The following is a 6,000-nucleotide window of genomic DNA, read 5'->3' on the forward strand; positions in this document are numbered from 1 at the left end:
CGCCTCTTCGAATATGGCTTTGTCACACAAAACACGTCTTAGAAATTTTAAATCAATATATTGTCTTATCTGAATGAGCAGTCAGGGTGATTTTCACATAGTTTTGGAGCAAATATTCTAGGCTACGTGATACAATTTTCAAAAGTCTTGTGAAGAAATAATCAGTATGGGTTTCATGGCCTTATTTCAGTGACAATTTGTTTTTGTATTTTCACAAACCACGCATAAATGTCATTATCTCAAAACTACAAACTTTTACATACATGCTGCTGATATATTATTGTAGCAGAGTTTGTGCTGAATACAGTGTAATTAGACTTTAGCCATGAAAATGTCACTAGTAACAGAAAAAAACACAAATGTCAGAGCATGTCAGAACACCTCCAGGCCCAGAAAACAGCTCAGACCTCAGAGGGTTAATGAATGCCTTCTGAAGAGAAGAGGTGTGTTTCTGACAGATGGCCGTACGCATCGATTTTCGACAAAAGAGTAACCCTTGACCCCGACGCATTGAGCAAAACAAAACACCGGTCACGAATTAGAAGTTTAAAACAAGAATGTTTAAAGAGAAATGTTGAAGGATTTCGATGTAAGAGAAGAGGAGCTTGAGTTTGTTGCACAGCCCTATTTGCTTGAACCGCGAGAGACGGCAAAGTTACGCTACTCCAACATTGGGTCAAGGGTTACTCTTTTTTTGGCGTAAGTCGACTTGCGTAGGCTGTCTGCCGGAAGCTAGTTATTTTAGTTTGTAAAGTTTTAGATATGGATATTTTTCTTAAACTCCATCGCTTTGCTTCAGAAGTCTTTATTAACCCCCTGGGGCCGTATGGATTACTTTAATGATGAATGGATGACGCACCTTTTCAACAATTGGGTATAATTTGACATTTTATTGGAAAATAAATTTTAGAAGCTCTAATAATTGTTACTTTAATTGTGACGTGGAGGATTTTCCTCTTTTTTTTTCTGAAATTGTAAAATATAGGTGAGATTATTGAATAGAGTTTTAGTATGTAAACCTCTGGAAGTTCAGGTCAAACAGGATTACTGGGCAGTGCTGTATAAGATCAGTGATGCTCTTACAGAAATCCTGATCTCTGTAGATCTTCATCATTGAGGCTAGCACGTGCCTTAAACACACACACACAACATCCTGTCTTGATTAGCCAAAATGAGTACATTAGAGTGGAACATGATGCCATTGTGGCCTTACTGCTGTCACACTCTTAACATGATGAACACATAATGTGCATTGCTACATGTGGAACAAATGATTACAGACAGACTTGTGCCTTTGCCTGCATGCACCCACTGGATTGGAATGAACTGAATTCATTCATTTGGTTTTTTGTTGAAAATTTTATGTTTTCCTTGTCTACTGTGATTTTGAATTCTCTCCTGATGACATTGGTAGTTCAACATATGGTACTTTATTTACAGTTTCATTCATATACAACTTTTAGTTGTTGTTTTTAGGGGTGTGGCGAGACACTTATCTCACAAGACGAGGCACGAGATTGTGTTCACGAGAACGAGACGATAAGATTTTTGCTAAATAGTTTATAGAAATCCTCAATGACAAAATTCATGACTGGAAAAAGAGTCTGCAGGTGCATTTTGAAATGTTTTAACTAATAATCTTATAATGAATGTCATTTCAGTTCTACTTTATAGGTATGAATTATCAAATGCATTGAAAGATAACAATATACAAGCACTGTAAAAGGTTTTGCCACAAACTCAACTGACTGGCTTCTCTCAAGTATGATTTCACATGAGTCTCTTCAGACCTGTGGTAGATTTTTCTCTGTTTCACACCTGACCTAAGTCTACCTGGGTCTCGTCTACAATCGACGTCCCCGAACGTCTACAGTCGACGTCAGTTTCTCTGGGTCTCGTCTACAGTCGACGTTAGTTTCTCTGGGTCTCGTCTACAGTCGACGTTAGTTTCTCTGGGTCTCGTCGACAGTCGACGTTAGTTTCTCTGGGTCTCGTCTAGAGTCGACATTAGTTTCTCTGGGTCTCGTCTACAGTCGACGTTAGTTTCTCTGGGTCTCGTCTAGAGTCGACGTTAGTTTCTCTGGGTCTCGTCGACAGTCGACGTTAGTTTCTCTGGGTCTCGTCTAGAGTCTATGTTAGTTTCTCTGGGTCTCGTCTAGAGTCGACGTTAGTTTCTCTGGGTCTCGTCTACAGTCGACATTAGTTTCTCTGGGTCTCGTCTACAGTCGACGTTAGTCGAGACTGAGGCTGTGTGGGACCTCCTAATGGAACTATTTTCCACAAATTGAACATGGAAATAAAAACAGTATAAATAACAAAAATAAGTAATGTTTTTTTCTTAGTCTTACTAAGTGCAAACAATAAGTGCAACCATGATTAAAGTACTCTCTCAGTAAGTGCAAACAGAGAGCAGAGCAACAACTACACAGTCCAGAGACAGGTTTGATACAGAGAGACGGGTTTGATACAGGGAGACAGGTTTGATACAGGGAGACAGGGTATTGTATGCAGCCTAATTTGCGCGCATTAGGAGCCCGTGTTTTTCAACCCTCCTGTTTTTCCCGGGATTCTCCCGTATTTTACCTTGCTATCCCACTATCATCCCGTTTAAATATTTTCCTGTATTTCTCCCGTATTATTTTTAAATAATAATCCCACTGGGCGCAAACCAGTTAGGCGGAAATCCAGCCCTGCAGCTAATTTCATTGGTTAAGGTTAAGGTTACAATGACGTGTAGGTTTAGGGATCAGTGTTTGGTGTAGGCGATCAGTACTGTGATTCACATGACCAATACAATCTTAGAATCGGCTGCAGGGCAGATTTCCGCTGAAGTACTTTGAGGGGGAAAACGTTGGGGTGACCCTGAAAATGTCCCTTATTTTCAAATCCCAGTGTTCACAGGTATGGTTTTACTTTCACTTTCAAATTCGTGATTGTGTGTACTGCATAGTGGCGGTGCTGAGAGCGCATACAAGATAAGGGGCCGTTCACACAGGACGTGTTTTTGCTTTGTAATTTAGCGCGAGACTGAATGGGGAAAACGCATGGTCTCGAGACGCGTCTTTTAAAAGTTGAACTGATTTTAACTTGAGCGCTACGTTTTTTAGAATGCGGTCATGCGCAAGACGCTGCAAAAGATGCAAGACGCGAGTGCAACATTATACACACCCGTCTAGCGAGTTTACATAGAAAAACAATAGAAAAGTAGCGAACTGAATGGGAACTGAATGGGAAAAACGCGTTCTGTGTGAATCGCCCCTAAGACGTTTGTCAGATGCTGTTGTGCAACGAATCAGTGAACTGTGATTCCTGCTGCACTGCGTGTGTGTGTGTATGACTGCAACTCGTGCTGGATGAGCAGAGCAGACGTTTACAATAGTTTACAATGGTTTTTATTTTTATAAACAGCAAAATGACAGTGGAGGCGGTGCCCAATGTAATGAAAATGTAGCGGTGGCATTTGCTCATTTCACCTTCACGCTTCGTCATGGCTATATCGCGAGAGAGCTTTTCACTCGACGAGAAATCTCGTCACATTTTGTTCATACATACATTTTTTTTAATATAATCTGTGAATATTTGGTAGACTTGTAATGCATGTGTGAGTAATGAATGAATAAATGAACGGGTGAACGGATGAGTAAATTAATGTGTGAAACGAATGGAATAAAAATAAATAAAACAATATGGAGGATTCACATCAGTGATAAATGAGTCACTATTCTAAAACAATCACACTTGTTTGTATACGAGCATTTGTCCGTCTGATGAAATAAGACTATTATCTCAAAACCAGCTACGTACAGTATAAAATAAAATTATGGGATTAATTGCATACAATTCCTGCATTCATCAGCTTACTAACTGAATTAAATTTGTGCTAAAAGTCTACTGAGTTATCAACTAAATTAAACTTAATTTTAATTTAATTAAAATTTAATTCAAGATTCTCTATCAACAAATTTTATACAGTCTAATTTTAAGGATGTTTTTATATATTTTTACAGGAAAACAAGACAAAACACATTAAAATAACATTGTGCGTTCTTTTGTGAGGGAGACATTAGTCAAGAGACTGAACTAACAAGCAGAATGAGCGATTAACTAACCAGCCGACATTTCTAAGCCTAAGTCTGTCATGGAGAAGCACAAACCAGCAAAATTACTCTATTCACACACCCACAGACTCACTCCTGCTCTCTGCCTCCACCTCACAGTCACACACACACACACACACACACACACACACACACACACACACACACACACACACACACACACACACACACACACACACACACACACACACACACACACACACACACACGTGTGTGAATGCTACTGTAAAAATAGACATCTTAAAGAGGCAGCAGCCATCTGAGAATCACTGACAGTGACAGAAGATCTTAAACCATACATATATTATCATGAATATGGGTTTGCATTTCATATTCCTATATTTCAAAAATATAAAATCTCAATATAAAAAATCGGATTTGAAGATCTGATGGTATATACTATACACATGGCTTTCACTGTCAACAATTCACTATGAAAAATTGTATTCATGTTATACCGTGCAATTAAATAATCTCCAGTAAAAGTCTTACAAGTGTAATAAAAAAAATTAAACATGACTACAAACTGCATTACTGTAAAAAAAAAAATATATATATATATGTTTTGTCAGTTTCCTTTTTTAATACCTGACAAAGGTTGGTTCTGGATTTTAAATAAAAAAATATGCCTGAATCAGCTCTGCTACATGAAATTATAACAGAGATAGTCATTTAAAAGGTCAGAAATTGGTAGATAATGCTTCATAATATAACAACTGCAGGTTTCACTTTGACAGTTCAGAAGTGTAAAACACAAAAGACGATCAGTCATGCCTTGTTTGACAGCAGCTGAGGCCCTATCAGCTTCCTTTATCTGCCTCTTTCCAACAGTTTCAACGCTATCCTCAAAATGTGGTAAGTTACAAACCCTGTCTTTGCACGTTTCACGTAAAGCTGGTGACTTTGAAGAACACACTTTGAGTCACACATTGTCTTGTCATTGCTTGAATATCCACACAACACCCACACAACATACCTCACACACTCCCGTATGTCTCGAAGGCACTCAATAACGCTTATTCTATCACACTTGTCAACACGAGCACACACATGCAAAAGTGTCCTACCTCTTTGGGTGTCTGTTTATGGTGAGAAATACACTGAGTGATCATGGGAAAGGAGCAGTAGCACAGCAGAAGGGAATATCCAGCATGATGCTGTAAACTATGTCTTTTTCCTTATCTTGTCCTCACCTAGTCACTCTTTTGCTGTATCTTCTGTATATTTCTGTCTCGCCCGCTGTGAGCGCTCTCTCTCTCTCTCTCTCTCTCTCTCTCTCTCTCTCTAAAGCTCGCTCTGCTTTCTTTCGGCTTCACGCACACACGCACAGACTCACACACTTCAGCTCGCCCTTTGTGACCCCCTCCTATTTCTCCCTCTCTCTGTGGGTGTATAATTAGACTCAGTCCTGTCGTGATACAGCTTTCACTCATTGTGGGAACGTCTCTGAGCTGCTGGACGTGCTGGCAGGAAGCCGAGCAGCTTTGCTCATTAACCTCTTAAGAGCTGGGGAATGTACCGACACTGCCGGTGCCCCATTGGCCACTTCCCCTTCTCATCCCAGCCAAGGGCTGCTTTGATTGGCTGCTGAACTACATGCTTCCATCCAGCAGCTCACACCATTGGCTACAGTGCCACATGCACCAGCTTGCAGTTTGTCTGCATGCTCTGTTTTACATTTAACCACCAACTATTTATATACTTATCTGACTACATTTACAAGTTAAAAAAACATTTTAGTTTTGTTGTGATCCACTATTTAAAGCGTTGTTTTGTCTAGCAGGTAAGACATTTAGTTAATCCCACAGATGAAGATGCTTGAAATATGTAATCATGTTAAAAATCATACAAATCAATAAGTAGTTAAAAAAATATATTTTTT

At 39.4% G+C, this 6,000-nt stretch overlaps 1 protein-coding gene across 1 annotated transcript in view; it reads right to left on the reverse strand.

The window, feature by feature from the left end:
* The window catches only part of LOC309480365 (uncharacterized protein), a 70,009-nt gene extending 64,430 nt beyond the window's left edge, over positions 1-5,579 (reverse strand). Inside the window, exon 1 of the mRNA XM_082144798.1 lies at positions 5,186-5,579. The gene's annotated coding sequence lies outside the window, so the exon portion shown is untranslated. The remainder of the gene's footprint in view (positions 1-5,185) is intronic.
* Positions 5,580-6,000: the final 421 nt, after the last annotated feature.

The sequence above is a fragment of the Leuciscus leuciscus genome (assembly GCF_965113295.1).
Source record: "Leuciscus leuciscus genome assembly, chromosome: 18".
In the NCBI taxonomy this organism is placed as follows: domain Eukaryota; kingdom Metazoa; phylum Chordata; class Actinopteri; order Cypriniformes; family Leuciscidae; genus Leuciscus; species Leuciscus leuciscus.